Source organism: Macaca fascicularis, chromosome 10 (genome assembly GCF_037993035.2).
Source record: "Macaca fascicularis isolate 582-1 chromosome 10, T2T-MFA8v1.1".
NCBI classification, from domain to species: domain Eukaryota; kingdom Metazoa; phylum Chordata; class Mammalia; order Primates; family Cercopithecidae; genus Macaca; species Macaca fascicularis.
The window spans coordinates 664,337-691,510 of NC_088384.1; the positions used below are offsets into that span (position 1 = coordinate 664,337).

Below are 27,174 nucleotides of genomic sequence, written 5' to 3' on the forward strand. Positions count from 1 at the left end.
CAGGGAGATCCCCCAGCCCCCACCCCGAGGCCCCAGCCTTGGTCCTCTGTCTGGTCTAGGAGGGCTCCTGCAGCTCCAGCCTAACAGGGAACAGAAGTCACCCACATGTCAGAAAGCCCTCCCAAGGCCTGGCGAGCACTTCTGCTTATGTGCCAGTCAAGTGCGTTTGACAATTCTACAGCCAGCTGTATGGCAGGCAGCGAGGTATCCAGCAAATACTCAGGGCTCACGTTACTGAGGAAGGAAGGTGCACAGCGAGGTACCCAGCAAGTACTCAAGGCTCACGTTATGGAGGAGAAAGCCAGGCAGATAGTGAGGTACCCAGCAGGGTTCACGTTACCGAATAGGAAAGGAGGGTGGAGACAAGCGGGCTGGAACAGTCTGTCATAACCTTTAGCATTTACAAGGCTCGCTGAAGATTATCTGATTTGATCTTAACAGCTCACAAGATAGGCAGAGGCATGACTGTTTTCACTTCATAAAAAGAGATCCCGGGAACTGATGATGACCACGTGCTCTTCCCATAGGCTCCCAGAAATCATCCTCAGATCATCTCTCAGTTGTATACATGTGGTAATATCTCAGTCACGTCCCCTCTCTGCAGGGGAATTTTACTGCCGCCCTGCTGTTCCTTCGCACCCCTGCCCTCTCCTGCATTTCAGCCATGCCCACCATCCATGGGGAGTCTGCACCACCCCACCCCCGCTGCTGCTGATGGCTTGGTTGACCCTTATCTTTCATCTCCACCTACAGGGACCTGTTCTTCCTTCAAATGCAGCTCAAACTCACTCGTTGTGTGAAGCCTTTTCCAGCCATCACAACCGTCATGTGTAAAATCAGTGTGTGGAATGCTTCATTTAGGAGGTGCTTATGTTGCCTCATTGGCTGTGAGCAGGGCCCAATTCTGAGCAAACCCGGTGGTCCCCTCTCCCCATCTCTGCTCCAGTGCACTTAAAACAAGGATTCCTAGAAGCACCTTTTTTGTCCAATTCACGCATGAGTCTGCCCCACACCCTGCAGAAAAGCCCTGGTGGTCGGCGGTCAGGGCTCGGGACCTCGAGGTGGGTAAGGAGAGCTTAGTGCCCTCTCTGGACTTGTCGCTCAGAGACCCGCGGCTGGAAGGGAAGAAACTTGCATCCTGTGAAACATCCAGGCCCTGAGACCCACTCAGGAGTGGAAAACGGGGAAGGAGCCTTGAACAGACCCACGGGAGGGTAGACAGCAGGAGTCACAGAGGCTACCAGGGAGAGAGGGAGAAAGGCAGTGAGGCCAGAGGTGATGTGGCCGGGAGGGAGCTGATGTGACCAGAGGTGACGTGGTGGGGGGATGACACGGCTTGGTGGGGGGAGGAGATGTGGCCAGGGGCAACGTGGCCAGAGAAGGAGCCACGGCTGGAAGGAAGTGACAAGAGGGGTCTCCAGGCCTCAGACTGTGCCTCAATTATGGATGACATTTCAATTAAGATGTTGTATCTAACTTTAACGAAAAGTAGCAATTTAGAACCATTGTGTACATTTAAAGCACGGTACAAATAGAGCCCGTTTTCCAAACCAAAGAACAGTGCATTGAAGGAAAAAGTAATAGCTCACCGAAAACAAAACAAAACAAAACCAACAAAAAAACTAATTAAAGAAAAAATTCATTTAAGATCAGAAATAAAGAGATCCTACAGCTCTTCTAGTCCAATCCCCACCCTAACGTGAATGGGGGGGAAAAGGAAGTAGATTCTAGTCAGTCAGAATTAAAGGCAAAACCGATCCACACTTTACTTTCTACTTGACAGAAAACAAGAAGCTCATCAAGGAATCCCTACAAACAATAGCTTTAGTAGTTCCCAAAATGCAAAATTCACCTACAAATTAAACCAACTGATAAGTGTGTATAGAGTAATTTCTTTCATTATTGCCTTCCTCATCCCCAGGGGCTTTTTTAGACCTTGTTTCCCCCTAATTGCCTCCAACACCAAGGAAATTTAAACCCCACAAGTAAACCGTGTCTCGATTCATTCACAGCGTCCTTTGGAGCAGGCAGTCCCTTGCTCTAAGACGTTCTTGTCACCTAAGCACCAAGCACAGCCTGAGAACGCACAACACGCACTCACACAAACTCAGACAGTCAACAGGTGAGATATGGCACGTGAGGAGGAAGACAAGATAAATGAGCTTCACCGTCACCCCAGATCCGACAAGAAGTGACACACGCAGCCTGTTCGGGTACAGGTGATTCCTAGAAAACAGCCAAGGGCAGAATTTGGAGAAGCAGCACCGCAGTCCAGGAGGGTCTGGGGGCTTTAGAAGGGAGGGGCGCCCCGACCAGGTACTGGGGGATTCAGAAGGGAGGGTCTCCCCGACCAGGTGGCTGGGGGATTCAGAAGGGAGGGGTGCCCCGACCAGGTGCTGGGGCTTCAGAGGGGATTGGTGCCCCGATCACTTCCGGGGGGGTTCAGAGGGGAGGGGTACCCTGACCACGTGCTGGGACTTCAGACAAGAAGGCGCCCCGACCGGTTCCTGGGGATGGCAGGACAAGCCCAGGGTTCCGTCGTCACTTTTCACTCCCTACTCCCGAATCTCGCCCTGAAGTTGCAGCCAGTCCAGGTATTCATTTACCCATAAAATTAAGTATCTGTGAGTAACACAAGTCACTAATCCACACAGATCTGAGTCCACAAATACCTCCCAGAGACGCCACCATCCCTTCTGGTAGAGGACCCAGCGGCCCACGCTGCTAGGAAGGGAGACTGTCTCCAGCCTGACGCTGCAGAGTCCAACACAAAGTCTACCTTCTGGAACCATGCCGTCTCCTACAGAAGCAACTAGGGTCATGTAGGGTTTTTTAAAATCTTTTTTTTTTCTTAAGACAGAGTCTCCCTCTGTCACCCAGGCTGGAGTGCAGTGGCTCAATCTCGGCTTGCTGCAACCTCTGCCTCTCGAGTTCAAGTGATTCTTCTGCCTCGGCCTCCCGAGTAGCTGGGATTACAGGCGCCTGTCACCACGCCCAACTAATTTTTTATATATTTAAGTACAGATGGGATTTCACCTTGTTGGTCAGGCTGGTCTTGAACACCTGACTTCACATGATCCACCCTCCTCGACCTCCCAAACTGCTGGGAACACACGTATGAGCCACGGTGCCCGGCCCATATAGCTATTTAAATTTGACTAAAATTAAATAAAATTAGAAGTTCTCATTTACACTTCAAGCATTCAGTTACCCCAGGCGGCCACTGACCAGCGGCTGGTAGAGATGTCACACTCCACACTGCAGAAGGATCTAGGGACGAAATGGCTCTAAGATCATCTCGACATCTTTATGTTGAAGCTACTGAAGTTTTACTCTGATTATTATAGACATCAGCATTTTCCCACTTTAAAATGTCAGAGCTATTGCAATGATCAGCTCTGTGGCTTCCCAGCAGCTCTTCTCTTCCTGGACAGAGAACTGTAGAGCATCTGCACTCTGCCTCCACACTAAGGGATAGTAGAAGCCTCCGTATAAAATCAGGGGGAGAAAAAAAAATGAATCCCTAGTCCGCCTCTCCCCCTATGATTTTGTGAAACTCCTCTTAATATGCACAATAACTGCCAGAGTTGCAATAAAGAAGCATCCCTTGACCAGGAAGCAGCAGGGAAGCAAGAGGAGGGAGATGCAAAGACCCTCCGTTCCCTCTGGGACCCCAGGCCCAGCCAGGACTGAGAAGGGCCGCACAGCCCGGCAGACCCGCACACCTGATGCGAACCATACACACGGCTTCCCTGGGCCTCGGTCCCCTGCTCTGCCCTCACTGGCCACTGTGGCTCTGGGTAGAGGCAGCTCCCTGAGCCCCAACACCCACAGCCAGTCCCCTCCTTGCAGGTCTCAGCTGTGCTCTCACTGCCTCCCTGACGCTTCTCATCATCCGCGTACCGTGGCCACTCTACCCCACAGCCCTTGCTACCGCCCACCCCACCACGGAGCCTAGCACACAGCAGGTGCCCGAGACGCCCCAGTGGGCGGGCATGCCAGGGTAGGGCTTGGAGTTCCAAGGGCCATGTCCCGCATACCACCACAAGTGCCGCGGAGGCTGTGGAAGGGGTCCAGGTTTCAGGCCTGTACTCAGCTTCTCCCGGTCCCCGAGGCCAAGAACCTAGCAAGGGAGCGCAGCCGGAAGCAGGGTCCCAAACCCACTTCCTACTCCTCAAGTGGAAGGGGACCTCGGGGCACAACCCCACGAGCACCTTTCCTCCTGCGAGGCTGCCTGTCACAGCACCAACACCTTCACCGCAGGGAAACCCACCTCTGTGAGGAGAAAACCAAGTACCACAGGAGCCACTTCCCCCGCAGCGTCTGCTGAGCCCAATAGCGACAGCAGCAGCCGGGTCCCCACTCAGCACACACCGACTCGGAACCCGCCACGCACACCACAACACCGAACATCTTGAAGCTCAGCTTCGACTCATCAGGGCCCTCTTCCAGGAAAGCTAGGCATGTCTATCTTCCCTGGGCTCACAGAAAGGAGAGTGACTCAGCCCCAAGTGTGAACAGAGTCAAGCTCCCACTAGCTGTACAGACAACCTCCCTTGCCCTGTCCTGGGAAGGAGCCAAGCGCAAATAGCCATCTTTTGCCCGCACAGGTTCGGAATTCAGTCAGTTCTCTCAATGGAGTTGTGACAGGTCAACTCCAGGCTCCTCAGTGCTCTGGGGTTCACCTCGGGCCACTGCACCTTTGAAACGTGGCTGTGGATTCCTCTAGGGTGCACAGTGTCACGGCCATTTCATTCAGATACTGCAGGCCCCTGCCGTGGAGTCAGTACCCAGGACACCCCTGCCGGCATCCTCCGAGATGCTGCTGCAGCTGCTGTGATCTGAGAACAGCCATGCACAGGCATCAAAGGGAGGGCTTCTCAAATCTTTTCCAGGAGCAGTGGCTACAGCTTTGGAAGACGTTGCGTTGAATCCTGGGTGATCCTGGCTTGGTCTGCAATCTAAACCTAGTTGCTGGGGAGACACACTCTGTTGTAATTGACAGAGGCTGTTGGTGGCAGCTCTACCAAGACCGAGAATGGCAACTAATCTGAGATTTACTATCCATACTTTCTATTTGATGTTTAAAAGGAAAGCATCGTGAAGTTCCAGTAGCAAGGAATTTTCTATAATCTATCACACATCAAGATACAGCAGAAATGTAGGTAAAATGTTCATAGGGTCTATGCAGAGGAAGAGACGGGTCTATTTCAGGAAAAGTGCTTGCTGGCTTTTAAGAAACATAGTGAAATCCCTGCCAAGTAAAAGATTGTTTATACTTTTGCTTTGGAAATGGAGGGAAAGTTCTTTCTTATTATTTGAATACATTAACTGTATTTAAGTGTTCTGGTAGATTAAGTATTAAACATTCAAAAGGAAGTAATTCCGTTCAGTCTATTTCATTCTTTAAATGTAGCTTTCAAAAACCGACAAATACCTGGCCGGGTGTGGTGGCTCATGCCTGTAATCCCAGCACTTTGGCAGGCCGAGGCGGGTGGATCACAAGGTCAGGAGATTGAGACCATCCTGGCTAAAACGGTGAAGCCTCGTGTCTACTAAAAACGCAAAAACCTAGCCTGGTGTGGTGGCAGACACCTGTGGTCCCAGCTACTCGAGAGGGTGAGGCAGAAGAATGGCATGACCTGGGAGGCGGAGCTTGCACTGAGCCGAGATCACACCACTGTACTCCACCCTGGGCAACAGAGCAAGACTCCGTCTCGAAAAAGAAAAACAAAAAGTGGCAAACACCCCATTGTCTGCCCTGGCTCTGGCCATCTCCACGGAGTGGACAGAGCTTGGGAAAAGCTCACTGTGGAGGCCCAGAAGGCCGGGCCTGGCCTTTGCTCAGCAGATGAGCAAGAGGGTCACAGCCACCCTAGGGAAGAAACCCATATTTGCTATGTTACTGATGATATCCACATAAATTTCTATTTTGCCTCTCACACAGAACTGGGATCTATGTTTGAGCAAGCAGCTCGTGCCAACAGTCCCTCCATGCCATCATTTCCCTGACCTCCCACAGAAGAGCCAGGCCAGGCAGCGTCCCCACACGGGGACTGGGTCCCAAGAAGATCCTGGTCCTGCCCCTCTTCTCTCTCATCCCTGCAGCACCCTGGCTTGCTGTGGAAGCCCAGCAGTGCTGGCTAAACCCACGTTCACCTGGGGCATTCAGGAGAAGCCTCTGTGCAGAAATCAATTGGGAAGTAGGATTGTGTGTGCTGGCAGGTCACTCGAATGGATTTGCAGGACTCAGTTTTCAACACAGGTGCCGCCACCAAGTCCCTGAAGACCTTTGTGGGCCTAGAGCCACAGAGCCATTTGAGGCACTCTCACAATCTCTAACAACCCTGCACAGAGGCCCTGTTTATCCAAAGGACCATAAAATTTTCCATGTAAACAAAGTTTGACATAACGAATTAAAAGTGAAGTCACCACTTCTATTTTCCATTAATCCATTCATTCAAACAAGTATCTCTTGAGCGTGTTCATCAAATACTGTGGAATTAGGATTTAGTCCATGCCTTCAAGAAATATACAGCACAGAAGAAAAGGTATAGCTTGTAACTAACAGTGGTGAATAGGTAAGAAATACACACCGCAGAAGGAAAAGTATAGCTTGTAACTGTAACATTGGTGAACAGGCAAGAAATAAACATCATAGAAGGAAAGGTAGAGCTTATAACTAACATCATAGAAGGAAAGGTAGAGCTTGTAACTAACATCATAGAAGGAAAGGTGTAGCTTATAGCTAACAGTGGCAAACAAGACAGAATCTCATAGGCTCGTCAGGAGCCACCGAGGAGGAAGCCATGCTTCACCTCCACCTGCAGTAGATAAATGTTTCCCGGATAAAGTAACTTTTCTACAGCGATATCTGCTCCTTATTGTTTAATCCTCCTCGATAGGGTATTAAATTACCACTTTATGTGCTGCTTATATAAAATACATCATTGTCAGGGGAGGTTATAAAATAATACTTCACACAAGCTTGGGCTGTGAATGGTGCGAGGCAATGGGACGATGTGTTCCCGTGTTCTCGAGACGCAGAAGGGTCAAGACCCTGCTTCCCTTCTCCTCCCCACCGCCCTGTTCCCAGATGAGGGGCGGAGGCAAGGCCGCCGGGCAGTCCTAGAGCTGGCTCCAGGGCCACGACACCACGCCCAGACGCTCTGCGCCCCATGCAAGAAATACAGACTGTGGGGCAATCACCAATTTACCTAGCAGTGGGGAGAGTCCTTCATCAAAAGCCTGTGCTATCAGGAGCCAGGACAAAGCAGAAGCCCCTAGGAAAACTGTTCAGGGTGCTCCTGAAACCTCGGCAGAGTCACAGTCTGGCAGGAAGCACCAGTGATGCAGGTGTGCCCAAGACTGGGAGGATGGCCAGATGCCTGGAGACCAGACCGGCCTGTAGGAGATGACCACCTCTCTCTGGTTCATTAGAGACAGACAGTCTGGGCTTCACTTTTGTATGTGGAGTCTCACAGTACAGAAATGCCACAAAGAGATTAGACTTCGTATACCCCATTTTTTTAAATTTAAAAAACACAATTATTTCAACTAATTCTAAATCCAGCAAAGAAAAATAAATAAGTATATAAATGCATGCCTCCAAAATGTAAACCACAATCTCTTTACCCATAGGAGACCCAAAATTTAGTGTACTTTTTCTTCAGTATGATCTCATTTTTTTTTAAGCCATTACTGAGGTGTCTCCTTACTGCCCCATGAGGAGGTTCATGGGCTCTTCAGGGCTCTTTGCTGTTTCATCATTTTTTAGATTTAAGGGCAGGATCATTTTCCCACACTTGCTTGCTTCCCTGATCACCAATTTTTCACAAGGACATCATTGTGCCTCAGAAAACCTAGTAACTGAACTTCATTAGAAGTGAAAACAATAGGGACATGTTGGCTGCTATGACAGCATCCTCAGTCACCGAATCTCCCTGGGGGACCACACACACCCCCAATCTCCTTGGAACCCCAGCATGCAGGTATCGCTGCGGCTGACAGGACTGACCCACCCTGGGGGAGGCATGAAAGCAAAGGGAAGAGAAGGCAGGTGACTCATTTAGGAAACTCGGGTGATCTTCTCGATTCACGTTTCTCAGGGTGTCAGGGGACCAGCTACATGTAGGGAACCTCCTGGGCCTGGCAGGTGGCAGGCCCAGACTCCTGGGACCCTCCTCAGACACGTTAATCAGAGAATCTAAAGGCGGGCAGACTCTGAAAAGTATCTGTAAAGGAAGGACTTAGCTCTGCTGTGAGCCCACTACACGTGGGGTCACGCAGGATGCCGCTCCCAGCGTCCAGTCTCCATTTCACCCTCCTGGGAGGAACACCCGTCAAGTCACAGAGCACGGTCTTCAGCGAACACCTTCCTGCGCGACCTCCACTGTCGCCCAGCACTGCAGGAGTAGCCGCCGAGTAGGGGAAACAAGTCTTTGCTCCTGACCCGGCCACCTTGACGCTGGGCATAAGACCAGCACTGCTACGTCTCTGGGGAAAGGAGCGGCCCTGGGCAGGAATGCACTTGGCAGCCCCAGGGAGGGGCCAGGTGTGGACGACCAGGCCTCTGCCCGCAGACACGTCAGCACAGCATCCTGGAGCAGAACCTCCAGCCCAGCTGAGCCTACAGATGGCTGCAGCCCTAGACAGCATCTTCATGGTGACCCGGGGGACTGGGCCAGAGCCGCTCAGCAAGGCTGCCCTGAATTTGCAACCTGAAGAAGCTGTACAGTCGTACGTGTACTTTGCCTTAAGCCCCTAGGTTTTGGGGTCACTTGTCACACAGCGACAGACAGTGGATGTGCACGGACTCCCAGGCCACGATGGCCTCTGCCGGCCTCACCCGGGCTGTCTCATCTGTTCCCGTGACATCACGTTTCTCAGAGCCAAAGGCTGCCACGATCCCCTCTTTTCTTCACAAAGTCGTTACAAGCTCACGATACAAACTGAAAAAAAACAATCTGTAAAATACAACGTATGACGCAATACAAGGGGAATGCCCAGGCACACACACACGCGAAACAGGCACAAGTGTGAAACAGGCGCATGCACAAACAGGTGTACATGCGTGAAACAGGTGCACGCGTGAAGGTGTACACTCGTCAAACAGGTGTACATACACACATGAAAGCACCCGACATGAAGGGCTGTCTTCGGGAGCCTAGTTTTTAGACATCTCCCTCACCCTTTTACATCTGCACGATCACAAACACAGCACACCACACTACTGAGGGGAAGCCCCAGCTTCTCATGGGGGCACATGAGGCTTTTTATTTATGCCACAGGTTGCATCACTACCTTCTAGAACTGCAAGGCCCCCCACTGCCAGGACTGGATCAGGTCCACCCTGTGCTCCAAGGACCAGGCCGCCTGCCAGCCCACACGGACCTGCCCCTCGGATGGTGCGGCTGCTTCTAAAACAGAGGCTCAGGCCCACCCAGAGACCTGCAGTACCTGTTATTAAATCAAGACTTGGCTGTGGGTAAACGTGAAGATTTTTATTAAACATGACTCTGCAACATTCAAAGGACCATAACTGAATGCTCCTTTCGCAGCCACGGCGTGTCCAGACACTCAGAGAAGGCCAGGGCGTGGGAACCCACGGAGCCCCGACAAGGCAGACTTGGAGCTGTGTGGCGCAGTTAGCACCCATTTTATGCTGATACTTGCCTTTCATATTCAGATGAAAATAAAAAATACGCAAAAGTAGTTCACATTCTATTTCAATTCTCTATTTTTGTAGTAACTGGGCCTCTTTCCCTCTGGTTTCCCAGCCCAGTGATAAATAGGCCCAGCTGGGATTTGTCAAAGTCTGGGTGTCTGTTGTAGAGTAAGTGAGGGGGGTAGGGAGGGGAGCAGGAGTGAAAAGGAGGAGTGGGGGATAGGGAGGGACACAGGGAAGGAGAGAGAGAAACCGCCGAAGGCTGGAGGTAGGAGGGTTGCTCCCTGGCAGCCTCAGGCTCCCCGTTCCAAGGTAACTGAGCTGGCATCATGCATGCGGTGCCATCATATGACTTGGCTGACACACGCCAGAGTTACAACAAAATGCTTCAGAAGACTAAGCACCAGCATCTTCAGATTAGGGTAGAGTCCCAGTTTCACGCTTGCCTTGTGTGACATTCTATAAATTGTAAAGATAACGCATTTTCTTACCAGCCATGCTGTTCCCCAAATACTAACTATAATAAAGACCAGACAGCATCTGAGTACTGAGCGTGTGTCAAGCCCCGTGAGGTAGGCACCATTTACTTTGCTAGAGAAAGAAACAGGCTCTGAGAGAAACTTCCTGAGGCCAGGCAGTTGTCTCCAAACCCACCCCGCGCCTCCTGACCCTGAACGTGGAGGACCCAAGTCATTTACGTGAATAATTTACCTACATGCATGTCAGATTGAGATTCAGCCCCCAGATCTAATCATCTCTATGCAGGAATGTGTCAAGGAAGGTATACAATTCTATGAGTTCGAGCTGGGGGAACAAAGGCAGGCACCCTCGACACACATGTGGTGCGGAGGTACGCGCTCAGCACAGGGGCGGACAGGAGCAGGTCCAGCCCTGCCCAGTCACACGCCCACCCTGCCATGCCAGTGCAGGGGCCGCCACCGTGTCTCGGGGAAAAGCAGCTTCTCCTGCACAGGAATCTACCCTTCAAAGTGTGTTGCTGAGAAGGTGTGGACCAACATCTCAGAAATCAGACACCGTGTAACACGCTTATCTATACAGGCTGCCTATGTCAGGGAATCACCAATAATTCCCATCTCGCCATCAATTATTTCTGGTAAATACTGATTATTCTAAGTTAACTGAGGCAACACAAGAACAATATAATGGAAATGTCAGAGTCAATCAGCTCCATCTGATGAAGAGCTGGGACTAATGATGAAACCTAAGGAATCCTGGAGAACGCAGCAGGATCCCAGACCCCGCGGACCACCCCAGCCTCCTTCCACAGGAGAGTTAGTCGTGGGGCAAAGGAACAACTTTCAAGGAATCTCAGAGGTTCTCAAGCTCTTGAAAGTTTAACGGGAATTAAATATTTGCATCTGAGTCACACGAGCACATTAAAAGTAAAATTTCCTCTTTCCACTAGAATTATGAGCTTGCGGCGGCGACACTGGCTGTATCTCATACTCATGAGATGTTTGGGCACAGCCGTGCGTCTCTGGTGAATCATTTATAATCATGAAAGAAGTGCTTGGGCCCTCGATCCAGGACCACAGACCCCATCAACGAGGGTCTAAACAGGACAAGCCTCGGCCTGGAAAGGCTGGTGTCCGTAGGGGCTGGGAGGAGCACCAAGGAAACTAAGGGGCAAGCCCCACGCAAGCTCGGCATGTCCTACCCCATGCAGTCGGCATCAGCCACAGGGATCTTTTGTTCTTTTTTGTTCAGGAAGGAACATATTAAAAAGCCCGGGGCCCAGGGCCTGGACTCCTCAAAGCTCTCCACAGAGCCGGGTTAATTGGCACCTTCCCTCATGTTCAAGTCAACTATATATGGCTGCTGAGGGCATCTCAGAGCAGGTGCAACACTGAGCTTTCTTGCTGTCTGGGGAAAGCAGGAATTCCAGGCCTCTGCCTTAATACCTCCCCAGAGGCTCTGGCCCAGGTGAACTCAACTTCTCCCAGGTAAGGAGCACAGACCAGCTTCCCCCATGCCCTTCAGGTCACATAGGAGTGGTGCAGACTCTTGCAACTTGGCATGAGCCCTCGCAACCCACCCTAGAGGCAGCAGCCAAGCCCTGTGGCCCCGGCCTGGCAGGAGGCAGCTGCTGGGGCCCCTGCTCAGGGTTCAGCACAGCGAGGTCCAGCCACAGCAGGGGAGACATCCACCACCCGGTCATTCATCTTTAACCTAAAACAGACACAGGAATGCGGCAAAGGGTTCCTTCCCCTGACAAACCCGTCCTTCCTATTCTCATCTCTCCCTCCTGCCCCAGTACTGCACCCAAGGCCACCCAGCACTGTGCCCAAGGCCTGACTCCCAGTTTCACAGGGAATCCAAGACAATTATGATTTTGAGAAACTGGGAGCTACATAGAAAATGAGTCGGTAAAGCCAGTGTCCACTGATCCTCCACTCCACACAGCAGAGAACCGTCCTCAGGATAAAACCCACGGGGCGGGGAAGACGCGATCAAGGCGGGCAGGACCGCGGAGCCACAAACCCGGTGGTTCAGGGAACAACGCCACGTGAACACAAACCTAAAGTGCTCCACAGCTGGAAGACAAAACACAGGAGACAGAAACGCTGACCGTTTAAAAGAAAAAGAAAAAAAAAAGCCTCACTCTTAAGAGTCCATCAAGATTTAAGTTCTCAAGTCACAATGTATCAGCACAGACTTCTCATAATGCCTGAAACTTGGCACAGTAAACACGTGAATCAGTTCTCCAAAGTCCATCGTTTTGTTTGCCGAGCCTCTTGAGTCTCAGGCTGGTTTCAAAGTAAGCCCTTCTGTTTGTTGATGATTTAATAATTAACATACATGAAAACACATTGACTTCAAAATTAATCTGCTAACAAAATATTAATTACCACACTGGCTGTCATCCACAGAAAAAAACACAATCACTTTCTGCTTGTAAAAACATTAGAATTCGAAGCCAGTTTGGCCATCTGAACAGCCTCAGCTTTTGACAAGCGCATTCCAAAGCTAATCTGAAAAACTAGTCCAGGCCATGATCGCTGGGGGGTCGGACTTGCCTCATCACCCTACCTCCCTTCTGGAATTAGACAGAACTTAGACGTTTAGTCTGATGGGAAACATTTACAATCTATTCTCTCCGAAGCTACCTGGAGGATTTCCTCCACATGACAAAGCCTTGGTCTCCACAACCCCTTATCTGACAACTCTCTTAACCAACTGTCAATCAGGAAATTTTCAAATCTACCTATGACCTGGACACCCCTGCTTCCAGTTGTCCCACCTTTCCAGACCAAACCCATGTACATCTTACATTTATTTGATCGATTGTCTCATGTCTCCCTAAAAGCTATAAAACCAGTCTGGGCTCTGACCACCTCGGGAATACGTTCGTAGGATCTCCTGAGGGCAGTATCAAGGGCCATGGTAACTCATTTGGCTCAGAATAAATCTCCAAATGCTTCACAGAGTTTGACTCTTTACTGACACGGTACCTTTCATGGGTATTCATCTGGGGGACTCACAGTCAACCAGAGGCAGCAGTTGCCCACTGTGCAAAAGTCTCTGCAGGACTGAGCCTCTGGCACGGGGACTCCAACCCCTGAAGCAGCAGCTCTCCCACGTCCCACGGCCTGATAGACCTGCACCTCCCGGGCTTCTCATTTCAGAGTCTCAGCAACAAATCTACCAAACGTGATCAACATCACAGAATATTCCTCGAGGCTTTTGGCTGTTGTTTCTCCCCAAGTTTACTCTAGAACCAGAATGGCAACACTCAGAACAGGATGGTTCTCCGTCACTGACCCTCCTGGTAAATACACTGTCCCCAAGGCCCTTTCCCGCCAGTCACAGCTTCCTTCATGTCAGGCTCGAAGGCCACCTCCCCAAGAAGGAAACCTCTTCAATCCAGCAACCACAGCTCCTGTTCCCATCTAGAGCTTGTCTGCCAGGAAGGGAAGACTCCTCATTCCAGAGACAGCAGATGCCACAAACTCAGGGTTGTAGCCATTGCGAAGGCAAACACTCATGAAATTAATAGACTTTTTCCTCCTTGGATACTGACGTTTCCTCTTTTGGAGGTCAGCCAAGGCCATCTGCACGAGTCACGAGCGTGATGGCTCCAGCCCCTCCTTCGGTGTCAGCAGTGTGGCTCCGCTCTGAGACCCCCCTGCACCAGCCGGGCCATGCACCTGTTCCCACGACTGCTGTCAGCAGACTACAGTGATTCTAAAATAATCAGCAAACTGACGTTCCGAAGGAAGCATTTTAAAGAAAAATGTGTAAGTTTTATTGCATGAAATCAGCTACATCTTTTGCTACTCCAGAGGCTTTTTGTTTTGCTTTCCTCAAGGTTCTCTACAATGATCCCGACAGTCAAGCTTCCCAGTTACAGGCAGAGGGTTGGGCAGGCCGGGTCTGATGTTTAACACATACAGAGGATCCACATCATAGGATTTTCCCTGTTCACCAACATCATCAGGACAAACTTTAAACAATAATAATCTCCCTCTCTGGAAAACTGAGCTCACTTGAGAACTAATGCAACAAATGTGTTTGACAAAGTTGCAGGTGGACATTTTAGTGGATAAATCACTATTTCAAGGAGGATAAAGGTTCACAATTCAAAGGCATGTTTTTGTCAAGTTTTGTAATTTCAGCTTCATGCATTTAAATCATGAAGTGAGGCTTGTACCTGATACATTACAGAATCTCGACAAAATAGACAAAATTCCAATTCTGTACATTCTCTCTCATTCTTTTCCATATGCATACGGATGGTGGTAATTTAAGTTGGCATTCCAACAGGATTTCTAAATTAAACTGTCTTCTACTTTAAACACTACGTGTTAAACATTACACATTCCATTGTTCAACATTTATAGCAGGGTCTGTATGGCCCGTTTTAAAGATTTCTTCCTCACTAAAAGCAAGCGTTTAAACAATAAATAGTCTACTCTAAAATATTCTAGAGACAGAGATACATTTGGAGAGTGGACACACTTAACACAGAAATCCGCAACATCAAACAGGCACAACCGGCAGTGAGGGCGGAAGGGGCGCTATGTGAGTGCCCCTAAAAACACACACAAGCCTGGCTGCTTAAAAGGAATGAATATAGCTCAACACTCCCATGTGAACTTCGATGTGTCTACTGCCTTACAGAATCCTCCTAGCTGAGCTGCAGGAATCTTCTTTGGAACCTTTTCTCACCTACACTGCCTACAGGTGCCCACTGGGCTCCCTGGGCAGTATCGTGTCTTTGTTTAGAATATCACAGTATTTGGAGATCTGTTTAATCCCAAGTCAGAGCCTTATCATAACTCAGACACCATCCCTCAGGGCTTGTGGGCCAACTTCGGCTAATGCAGGCTGCTCCACAGTGCCCTGCAGATGGGCTTGGTGCATCCACACGATTTTAAGATTTGGGGCTGCCGTTTTCTGCAGTCACAGATGCGGACTTACATATTCATCATGACTGAAGGCAGCACGTATTTTTATGTTCCTTCTGTAACGGTAATAATCATGGCAACATTTCCCCATCCTTAAAAAAGCCTCTTAACAGCAGTTGCATTCCACCCCCTTCCTTAAAATTAATAGAATTTACCAAACTAGGTGAAATCAGTCTTCATGAGAAAGTGAGAAATCAGTGTTCACACAATGGCATAAAGTATATGTCAACATCCCAAACTAAGCACCCATCACAATTATTCCCAACTCACAGGAAAGCTAGAAAAATTAGAAGGCTTAAAACATAATTATAAATGAAAATAACAAGAAACCAAAGTTTCTGAGGAGCATTTGCTAGCCAAACAAGGAAAGCCATTAACCAGTGCTGATTACATTGCATTTGATTACATTGCATTTGATTACAGCAGCCAAAGACGTGTCCAGAGGAAGAGACTTTTAAACATTAGTCTTTCAGTAAGAATGGTTGCTTAACAAGTTCAGACTACTGGGCTACACCAATCATCAATTAAAAAGCAAGGCAAACGAGTGAGAGTCATTTTCCTTAATCCTTAATGTGTCAAAAATTACCACATTGGTCAAGCTGGTCTCCAACTCCTGACCTCAGGTGATCCACCCACCCCGGCCTCCCAAAGGGCTGGGATTACAGGCATGAGCCACCATGCCTGGCTGAGAACTGTTTGACAGAGGCTGAGGGGAGGCTCCTGTCCCTTCCTGGGACATCCACATCCCACCTAGTTTCCCATACCGACTGTGACACTCGAAGCATCACAGCAAGGGCAGCTGCATCCCCGCAGTTCTCTGCACTAACACCACAGCTGCGTGAGCAGCCGCCGCCCTGGAGCTGCCACTCAGCCTTATCGTGCTGGCACAAGCACAGTAGAAACTACCACGCCCCCAAGAGGGAGGAGTGGGGACCCAGGGGAGTGAACCAGGAGGGAGGAATGTGGCCCAGGGGAGTAGGGAGGAGTGGGGGCCCTGGGGAGTGAACTATGAGGGAGGAGTGGGGGCTCAGGGGAGTGAACAAGGAGGGAGGCATGGGGGCCCAGGGCAGTGAACCAGGAGAGGTGTGGGGACACAGGAGAGTGAACCAGGAGGAAGGAGGGTGGAGTTCGGCCCAGCGAGTGAACCAGGAGGCAGGAGTTCGGCCCAGGGAGTGAACCAGGAGGGAGGAGTGTGGTCCAGGGAGTGAACCAGGAGGGAGGAGTGTGGTCCAGGGAGTGAACCAGGATGGAGGAGTGTGGTCCAAGGAGTGAACCAGGAGGGACGTGTGTGGTCCAGGGGAGTGAGCCAGGAAGGAGGAGGAGGGAGGAATGTGGTCCGGGGAATGAACGTGGAGGGAGGAGTGCAGTCCATGGGAGTAGGGAAGAGTATGGTCCAGGGGAGTGAACAAGGAGCCTCTGGGGGTAGCAATTTCACACACCACAAATACCTCCCAATCCATCCGCGTGCAGGGAGGGGCCGGAAACCACGCAGAAGCTACAGCGCTTTCTCCTCACAGAAGAGGAGTGAGGATACCGACTCACGCATGAAATCAGAGCTAAAGTTCTACCACGGTGGGGAGACGCTTCACAGACCCAAATGGGTGCAAAAAGAAACCAATCATATCATACAAGATCAGTGGATGGAACGGGATCAGAAATTTAAGCCTGTAACAAGCTTTCAGAAAAAACTTCACTTGATCTGCAAGATGACTGCAGCTCTGCTTGATCATTTCTGCAAATGTCTAACTCGCGATGAGCCATCTCAGAGCCCTTCAAGAGGAGTAACAAAATCAAAACTCCAAGGCATCCTCCGTATTTTAGATAGCCTGCAACAGTATGGAAATGAGCAGCGGTGCCAGAGCTTTCAAGTTTGTTTGAAGTAAATTCCAGCATCAGGGCAGCATCTTCCTGGCTGAAGCAATGAGGTAGGCTCCTGCTCACCGCATGGGAGACCAGCTTTCAGCTAAGCTGCTGTCAAGGGTCTGCAAACCATGATCCCCGACCGAGCCTTGGCCAGGGAACCAGAAGTGATTTTTACACTTTGAAGTTTTCACAAAAGAAATATATGCAGAGACTTCTGTGGCCCTCAAAGCATAACACGTTGCCTACTCTGCCCTTTACAGGAGCTTCTAGCTTTGCTGTCAGTTACAAAGTGTTTCTATAAAATAATGTCACTGATTCTCAAGCATGCCAGCAAAAGTCACACTTCTCAACAACCCTCAATGGAGATGCACCATCCTGTGTTTCACACAGATTTTAGATTTTTAAAAGCCAAAAAAGGGAGGTAATTCAGCTAAGTATTTTAGTAACACAATTTGAGATACTTAATGATGTGTGACAACAGAATACTTGGCATTCCTGTGAGGCAATAAACTAGCTCAAACACAAAATAACAAATCAAAGTGTGTCTTGGCCTCTCAAAGTGATCAGTGAAATTGGAAATAACATTCAGTTAAATGACACTAAAAAAAAAAAAAAAAAAGCACAAACAAAACAAATACTACTACACCATCACTCCTTAAATTTATTTAACTACTGCTGCCAAATAAAACGGAGAGACTTCTTACTACAGGGTAATAATCGGCCATTGTCATCATGAAATAGACCGCTGTACAGGCTCAGGCCCTCCAGCCCACAAAGGCAGAGGGAGGGAGGAGAAACGATGGCCAGAAACAAAGGGACAGGGCAACCATGACCTAGTCAGCAATTGTACCCTCCCACCTTTCTTCTGGACTTACAATTTTGGAGCCATCTGGGTTTACCTTCCTATGTCCGTAAGTCAACAAGTTCTCGAAGCCAGAAATCTACAATGCTTCTGGCAGCCAAGTCCTCTCGGCCTTCCCCCATGTTTTAGGGCCTCATCAGCTCACCCCTGGATAGTATCAATGGCCTCGGAGCTCCAGTCAACTTTGCACTCCACAGACTCAAGTATGCCAAGAGCCACTCCAGGCTGCCACTGCCATGACCAAAGGCTTTCAGAGACAGTCGCCAGCACTGCACAAATCCATGTGGCTTCACCAGGCGCAAAGCGGCTCCAGCATTCCATCCAGTCTGTCGCTGCTACCATAGCTGTGAGTCTAGGATGTGTCAGGAAGGGAAGGAAGACACCATGTACATCATCTCATTTAAGCTTCAGTGTCACAAGGTGGATTTTGTCGTGCCCGTTTTATGGAACAGGAAAGTTTTAAGGAGGGCAAGCACAGGGCCCTGCTGACACAAGAGCAAGACCCGCAGAGGCCTGAGCATGACCCCCGCCCCACGCTCCCTGGGTCCTGATATCCACTCCTCCACCGTGGGAGCCTGATCCTGGGTCTGCCTGAATTGCTACCATTCCTAAGACACGACTCACGTCTGTCCACCTCCTCCTTTATCTGTTTCCCGCAGCCCAGAGGCGTGTGTGCTCTTCCATCCAGACAGACATCACACTTCAGCACCTGCACCTGCACCTGACACCACTTCAGCCAAAAGCTTCTCTCAAACCTCCCCCACACCTGCCGGTCACACAGGTCTGCACCCATCACCTTTCTCACACGAATTCTCATATTCCTGTGTAGCACCATCCAACTAATTATAGTCTGAGAGGAGGAAGCTTTGTAGATAAGTCCACATTCTACTTTGCTCCCAGCCCTCCGTCTTGCGTCTTGGATGAGGCAACCGATTAACAGCAATTTCATTTCAGCACTACATTTCCATTTGAAGAAACGCAGAGCATAGGGCTCTGGTCATAATTAAAAGCTTGTTTCATTTGTCATTTGAAATTCCATGTACTGCTGCAACAGCAGCACCCCCTCCTCGCCAGGCTCTGCCCTAAGGACATCTTTCTTCCAGCGCACGACTCCCATCAGAACCCCGGCAGTGAAAGCCCCACAGGTTTCCCAGCGCCTCCGGCTGCGGCTTCCACGCTGGGCCGGCACTGACAGGACGGGAATGGTGCCCCCAACAACTACAGGATCGGAAGCTGGTCGACTGCTCTGTAGAATGGAGACATGTTAGTAATCCCCAACATTTCCACTGACAGGCTGCTCAGGTAAACTGGGAAAAATTCACAAAATGGCAAGAACCCATGGGGAGGAGCACTTGTCTCTCCAACCTGGCAGTAAATGGTGGCTGTGCAGACGACCTCTTCAGGAAAACCATCAACTGTATCTCAGGTCAACAACAGCCCCGCTGACGGCCAAAAAATCAGCTCCCCCCGGCCCTCACTTCCTAAGGGTCAGCCCTCCCAGGCCACCTTTCCTGGAAGATCAGCTCTGACGCACCCACGATGGTCAGGAACCGGCTCTGGGACACATTTCCCAGGCTCCTGCCCACCGCCCTCTCTCTTCCTCTTCCTCCATCTCCCTCTTCACTCCCATCCGCCCTCCCCCTTTCGCTTCCCTTCTCTCCTTTCCTCTCCCCCTCCCTCATTTCCTTTCAGCGCTCACCTTCCTCACTGTACTTCCCCATCCAACTCAGCTGACACATTCTCAGGTCAGTGGAGTTTTCTTTCACTCTGTTTCTATTGCAATGATCATTCTCTTAATGAACAGAAACCTGTTTCGGACCATGTGGATGCCACCTCCTGACCAACTGCTGCCCCGCGGCTCCGTGTCCACTCTGTCCTCACGTCGCAGGTGCCCAGAAGTATGGCTGTGACCAGGGGTAGCAACATGGGACATGAGAGTGGTATCCCAGCCAAGAGGCCCTGCCAAGCCTCCCCAGCAAACCGGAGCAAGGCCCAGGGCGGTAGGGAGAGCGCCGTGCTCATGATGTAGGCAGTTCAGCTTCCGCAAACTGTCCATCGACTGCAAATTACTTTGTTTCCATGGTTACAAAAGAACCATAAGCATCCTGAAATATGTCCTTGGTTTCATGTTTGCGAAATCTAAGCAGCATTATAAGAAAAATCACTGAATTCTGCCCGAGGCTCTAGGGGTGTTTTCCTCTCTGAAAGGAGCCCCCTTCCAGGACTTGGGATTGAGTGACAGCCTTCAAAATCACGGTTATCCTGGTGGTAACAGGGAACTCCTCAGCCCGCTGGGAGCTGGGGCCCTCAACAGCCCCCACGGCTCCAGACGCCAGTGTTCTAAGGATCACACATGTGCAGATAGCAAAGCTTGCTGCACACACGCCAGGTGCTAACAAGTCCCAAACGTCTCACTCATACTTGCTAACCACATCGCTTCTCTCAGCCTCCAGGGCGTTTCACACTCTGCCTTTATATAGAGATGAACCATGCGTCCTGAGCGCTACAAAGATTCACCTCCTTCCAGGCAGAGGGGTGCATCTTTCCATCACGGGGTCCTCACTCCAGCTGGCACAGGATTTGCAGAGTGGGCGAGTCTAATGTTGATGACACTTTCTCAATATTCCCTTCACACCCCTCCAAAAACAAGAGTGCTGCCAGCTTCTTACCGACGTTGTAATGAGCAAAATATTTTTCTCTTATTTGTCACTTTTTAACGTTATACTAGTGAAGAATGTGACTCTGCATGTACACTGTAAGCACCCACACTGTGAACTTTCTGCTCTCCTGTGACTGTATTCACAGGTCACAAGGACAAAACTTCTCCATAGTAGCCTATATATATATATATAAACATGACTTCCACTCATCTGAAAGTCACAGATGTGGCTTTTCCTTCATAAAAAGATCCAAATGATACACAAGCCAGGTTTAATAAACACATTGGTCCAGGTGGGAAAATGACCCCTCAGTCTCCCTCCCCTCAAAGACCAGGGCAGCCAGGAAACTGCGCTCTCCAGTAAATGACAACCGGCAGGATTCCCTAAATAAGCAGCTGGAAGATTCCCATCTCACAGAGTGCGCCTTTCAAGACTCAAGATGTCCCCGCTCCCTGAATGTCCTACAAAGAACAGACTACCCAACTGAGGACTGAGGCAGTAAAGAAACATGTTTTCGGCCGGGTGCGGCGGCTCACGCTTGCAATCCCAGCACTTTGGGAGGACGAGGTAGGTGGATCACAAGGTCAGGAGATCGAGACCATTCTGGCTAACACGGTGAAACCCCCGTCTCTACCAAAAATAAAAAAATTAGCCAGGTGTGGTAGTGGGCACCTGTAGTCCCAGCTACTCGGGAGGCTGAGGCAGGAGAATGGCGTGAAGCTGGGAGGTGGAGTTTGCAGTGAGCCGAGATCGTGCCACTGCACTCCAGCCTGGGCGACAGAGCAAGACTCTGTCTCAAAAAATTAAAATAAATAAAATTTAAAATGTTTTCAGCAAATAGCATCATCGACCCCCAAATGAGAGGTACCGTTTTCATTCTAGGAGGGAAACACTACAAAGTACGTACATTTTAGCCCCGTAAGTGAATTCTTTGGGCGTTCCTGTGTCCGCTATCAAATGCAACACATCACCTCAAAAGGCAAAGTTCTATAAGTCACATCCAAGGAGGGGAAAAATCATTCTAAGTTTTAGCCATCCAGTAAGAACCTGATCCAGAGAAGCCTACTTGTTCCAGACTCTAAGCGGCAATATATTGCTACAATGTAATGAAAACAAAGGGATGATTAAGAAAATTTCAATGCTAATAAAAGACAAAAACGTAATTGGATTTATTCTACTCTAGACAGAGCAGCCGGGTAGTTCACCCATACGTTATGAACGTTGCTGTTTATCAGGCAGGGTCCAAACTCTGTCAACAAGGCTTGACAGCAAGGGCGTGATCTCCACTCACTGCAAGGTCCGCCTCCTAGGCTGAAGCGATTCTCTTCAGCCTCTGGAGTAGCCGGGACTACAGGTGTGCAGTCATCACGCCCAGCTAATTTGTGTCTGTTCAATAGATGCGGGATTTCACCAGGTTGCCCAGGCTGGTTCCCTGGGTCTCAAGCTCCCAGGCTCAAGCAATCCACCCGCCTCGGCCTCCCAAAGTGCTGGGATTACAGTCGTGAGCCATCACGCCAGGCCCTTTTTTATTTTTCTTTTCTTTTTAAGTGATTAATGTGCTTCAGAGTCTTGTAGGCATTTAAAAAAAAAAAAAAGAACAAGCAAAATCTGTAAGGGAAAGAAAACATTAACACGTTTACACTTCTCAAAACTCAAAACTGAAATGCTGAGAATAAATGTATTTTATTCACAGAAGCAGCATTCTTAAAGTTCTGTAAAAGTGATACCATGGACACCACATCACAGACGAGCGTGGCAGGACTGCTCAGGTTCAGAACACATTCTCAACAGTCCTCTTGCCCCTTTCCTCAATGGGAACACTTTATTCTGTCTTTTATTCAAATTAAGTACCTTGCAAGGGAGTTGAAGAAAACTGCATAGCAGATTTTAAAACTTCAATGCTTTTCTCAATTTTCTCTACATTCTGATGCATTTTACTGACTACATGGCCAATAAGCCTAAAGCTTTTTGCATCAATAAAGACAATGCTCCTTGTAGCAATAGGCTTTTTCTTTTCTATACAAAGATCTATAACTGAAGGTAGTAAAATGGGCATTTCACAAAGATTTTGCACAATTCCTAGCACAGATTTTAGCAAAATAAAGCCATTATCTTTCCGCAATTAAATAAGCAAGCATAGGAAACTGCACAGTTAAAATAACCATTCCATTATTTTATATAAACACAAATCAGAAAGTAGAGTATACTTTGAAAAACAGTATTTCCAGGCCGGGCGCGGTGGCTCAAGCCTGTAATCCCAGCACTTTGGGAGGCCAAGACAGGCAGATCACGAGGTCAGGAGATCGAGACCATCCCTGGCTAACACGGTGAAACCCCGTCTCTACTAAAAAATACAAAAAACTAGCCAGGTGAGGCGGCAGGCGCCTGTAGTCCCAGCTACTCTGGAGGCTGAGGCAGGAGAATGGCGTGAACCCGAGAGGAGGAGCTTGCAGTGAGCTGAGATCCAGCCACTGCACTCCAGCCTGGGCGACAGAGTGAGACTCCGTCTCAAAAAAAAAAAAAAAAAAAAATGAAAAACAGTATTTCCATATGCCAACGATGAAGCAGAAGACAATTCCTCAGCCTCATATGACATTTGACAACCGAAGTACTCTGGCCCAAGCCCAGCCCGGTTAAATGGAAATGAAGTAAACGTGTGAGTGACCGTGGTGGGGCACTCTGATAGCCACAGTCCAGGAAAGAACAGCTAACATCTTTCTTCTTCATGGGAAAACCGAAACATACTCGAGAGACCTTGATTCTTTAAAACACAGTCTGCCCCAGTACTAACCTTAAGCTCCCATCGATCAAGATTGCTATAACCACAGAGGTGTTTTTCCAGGCCCTCGAAAATCATGGACATGACACATACACAACGTTTTCAAACACTCAATGCAGCCAATATGTTAAATGTGCTGTGATACCGGAGGTCTTGTGCAGGACCAGAAGCGTCGCAGCCTGGTTACCTGTCCTGGTGTTCAATGCTTTGTATGTGCAAAACCTGCTGTTACAATTTACTGGGCCTAATGTGATTCAGTTCGTCACAGAAGAGAGCTATGACATTTACTTAATTCCACGCACAGATTCTCAGGTTCACCTTCCACGAGTGACTGCTCTGTCCATGAGACAGCGGAGGGAAGACCCAGGAAAGGCCCGGGAGATGCCAGGTGCTCACAAACTGGTATCCGTCTGCTGGTTCTGGCTTAAAGGAAAACAGACATAGAAGAAGCTAAAAGGGCTCACTACACCTAATATCACAATGTTCTCAACTTTACCTTAGCCAAAAATAAAAGCGGAAAAGCAAAACTACTCCAGGGCATGATTCCAGGGCTAATCTGAAACATGAAATATTTAGAAGACAAAGCTTATTGTGAGTGCAATTAATATACACATAAAACACTGGTTTCACAAAACCCAGTCTTTGCGATTGCTTTAATAAAAAGTAAAATTCTCATGAGGATCGCATACATTAACTGATTTTCAAATGAAGGGACTGGTAAACTTCAGGGCATATGATTTCTGCCACACACGAGGGGAGCAGTGAGAGAGAAGAGCTAGGATCAAGTGTGCTGAAGCTGTCCTAGGACTGAAATTCAGTTTCTGCCAAAACAAAAACACAGGAGGCTGTCAACTTCGATAGCAAGCTCTGCTTGAGAGCGTCAAGATGCTAAAGTTGCAAAGGAGCTTCTCCCTGTATGGGCACGTGTGATCCTTGCAAAAACATAGCTCAGCATCATCAAAAATCAGGAAAGAACACAAGCCTTCCAGACATGAAATCCAAGAGCAGAAGGGAGCAGAGTCCAAGCTTGCTCGGCAGAACTGTTCCCGGACAACAGCACAGAGGACGTCACAGGGAGGGCAGGGCAAGCAACAGGAGCTTCCGTGTTGCCGCAAGCAGGGCCTGAGCCAGGGGAGCAGTCTCCTCCAACCTGACAAGGAGGCGCGAGGAGCCACAGAGAAGTCAATTCAGGGCCTTTTCAGAAAGGGGCAACAATGAGAAAATCTGGTCTCACCCACCCCCCACCCGCCACGGTAACAGCTAAACTCGCACGTGCATCTGTCATGTTCCCCAACCCCTCTTGCAGATGCTCTCCCTGCACCCGGGTGCCTGTCTCCGTGCTGCTCCTGAGGCCACACCTGTTGTCATCCACTAGTGACCAGGAATTCACCTTTGTACGGGAGAAGCAAATGCAGAGTTCACACATTCCTGTACAGGTTTGTTGGCCGAGAATCTAACTGCACTGTCCGATTCCAGATGTGCTGGTACCAAGGAGAACGTTCGATGTCCGGCATTTATAAACGGTATCAGTGGGTTCTCCTGGGACTCCCAGGCAGCCGCACAAGGGACGGAGCTGTTGCCCTGTTACCCCGAGACAAAGCAAGGCTGAGAGGCACACACCACAGGCCACATCACACTCGAGCACCGACTCTTGACAGTTGCTCGTTCGTGTGTTAAGAGTTCAGGGTACAGGCGACAGACAGGCCTGATCTCAGCCATGGGACAACAGTGACTGCCCACAAGTCCCTTATCTAAGCCCCGACTTGCCCATCCATCCTTCCTTCAGGAACAATGCCCACCTCACAGTGCTGCCATGAACGCTAAGTCAGCACGTACATACACAACCAAATTCATTGCAATTGTGCTTTCTACAACAAGTTAATACAACCAGGCGCTATCATTGAGACTGAATAACCAATATTAGAACAGAAGATCAGGCCAGGGATGGTGGTTCAGACCTGTAATCCCATCACTTTGGGAAGCTGAGGTGGGTGGATCACTTGAGATCAGGAGTTGCAGACCAGCTTGGCCAACATGACAAAACCCCATCTCTACTAAAAATAAATTATCCAGACATGGTGGCACACACCCTGTAACCCCAGCTACTAGGGGGGTTCAGGCATAAGAATCACCTGAACCTGGGAAGTAGAGGTTGCAGTGAACGGACATCGTACTACTGTGCTCCACCCTTCCAGCCTGGGTGACAGACCAAGATTCTAGTAAAAAAATAAAAGGTCAAGATGAAAACTGATTGCCAAGGTCCATGTTCCATATACTTCAAACATAAAGTTCATTAGCTGGTACTTGATCAAGTTGTTGATTTCTTCATTACAATCTTGTATATCCTTCTAACACGGCTCAAAATGTTTACATTTGAGCACACCTCGAGTATAACAAAAAATAAAGTGCCTATATTTCATAAATGAGCAAGTTCCAGTAAGACTGCATCCTGCTCTAGTTAATCCTTTGACAACGTAAAACTGAGACTTCCTGACACAGCACTGACACATGGTACAAGAATAATGACCTCCAATTAAATCGCTAGATTTACAGAACACATAAATATAGTTTATCACTAATTCACCAGCGATTAGCAAGATTTTAAAGGAAGAAAAAGTATCGGGACTGTAACTAGGAATAAAGGCAAAAATAAATACGAGAAATTAGTCACGTTTAAATCAATACCCTTTCTGTGGGGCCGTAATAAAGTATACACAACAGGTGTGTAAGCTGTCATGCTAAGCTGTCACCAAGCTCTCTATGAAGGTGGTAAGAGCGTCCCAAGTCACAGAGCCTTATATTCCTATTTAAACGCTACACAGCCAACACCACACTCGGCACGCAGTGAGAACTCCGAAAGCTCAGAGGAACGCATGATGGGATGAAGGGCCTCAGCCCTGCCATCACCCTGCTGCTTATTAAAAATATAAAACAAAGCCCTGCCTTCAAGGTGCTCAGATCTAACTAGTACAAAGTTTACTTTTGACGAGTTAACTACGAATGATGAAGACTCTCAACAGCTGTGCGAAATGTAAGGCAACCTCATAAGAGGAACTTGGCTGAGACTAAACCCAGAGATGGTTTTTTAACCACAGAAGAGGAAAGAACTGAAGAACCTTACAGAAAGTTGACAGCAATTTCTGTTTCTCTATGGTACAACCTGGAATTTACCTTTGAGACAGACTGTCCTTCTGTTCTGAAAAATCAGATTATTCTTGCAATCCTCCATCAGGACTGAAATTCCCAAAGGCATGGAACACCAAGTACTAATTTTAAACCCCCCCCAAAAAAAACTACCTACGATCTTAGATGTGAGATTTAGTATTCTCAAATTCCAAATTTGGAAATATTTTGCACAAAGTCCTTATTTTCCCTGTTTACTTGAAAGCTCTCTATTCTTTTGTCCTAAACATCTTCTTTCTCATCCTTCCAAACAGTATCTGAAGATGAACTTACATATCATTTTCAATGTTAACAAAGAAGATACTACATTTGTCATGAACTGTTTATATTCACAACTCTAGGAGGGATTTTGCTACATCGTGAGGAATAACACGAGGCAGTAAATACGCCACGAGTAAAGAACAGTAGAAAGTGGACACATTTCCTGATGAGTGCCGATTTCTCATTGAGCTGCTGACAAAGTTATAATACAGAAAGCTAGACAGCTGCTGTGTTAGTTCTACCTCACTTAAGTGACCGAGTCATTGTTGTTTCGGTTCCCTTTCTCGTCTTGGGATGAGACACACCTCACAGAGCTGTTTATGATTTCAGGAACACACACATCAATGAAGTGACTATTCCTAAATTGTTGCAAAGGATATAGCAACCTGCCAAATTTCAACTAGATTGCAACAAACAACTGTTTTCATCCTACACTCTCCAGTGCCAAAGAGATGGTGTGTTCTTGGATC

General features: G+C 48.7%; 1 long non-coding RNA gene across 1 annotated transcript in view; it reads right to left on the bottom strand.

Moving 5' to 3' along the window:
* The window catches only part of LOC135965385 (uncharacterized), a 60,874-nt gene extending 44,909 nt beyond the window's left edge, over positions 1-15,965 (bottom strand). Inside the window, exon 1 of the long non-coding RNA XR_010578262.2 lies at positions 15,683-15,965. This is a non-coding gene — a long non-coding RNA (uncharacterized lncRNA). The remainder of the gene's footprint in view (positions 1-15,682) is intronic.
* Positions 15,966-27,174: the final 11,209 nt, after the last annotated feature.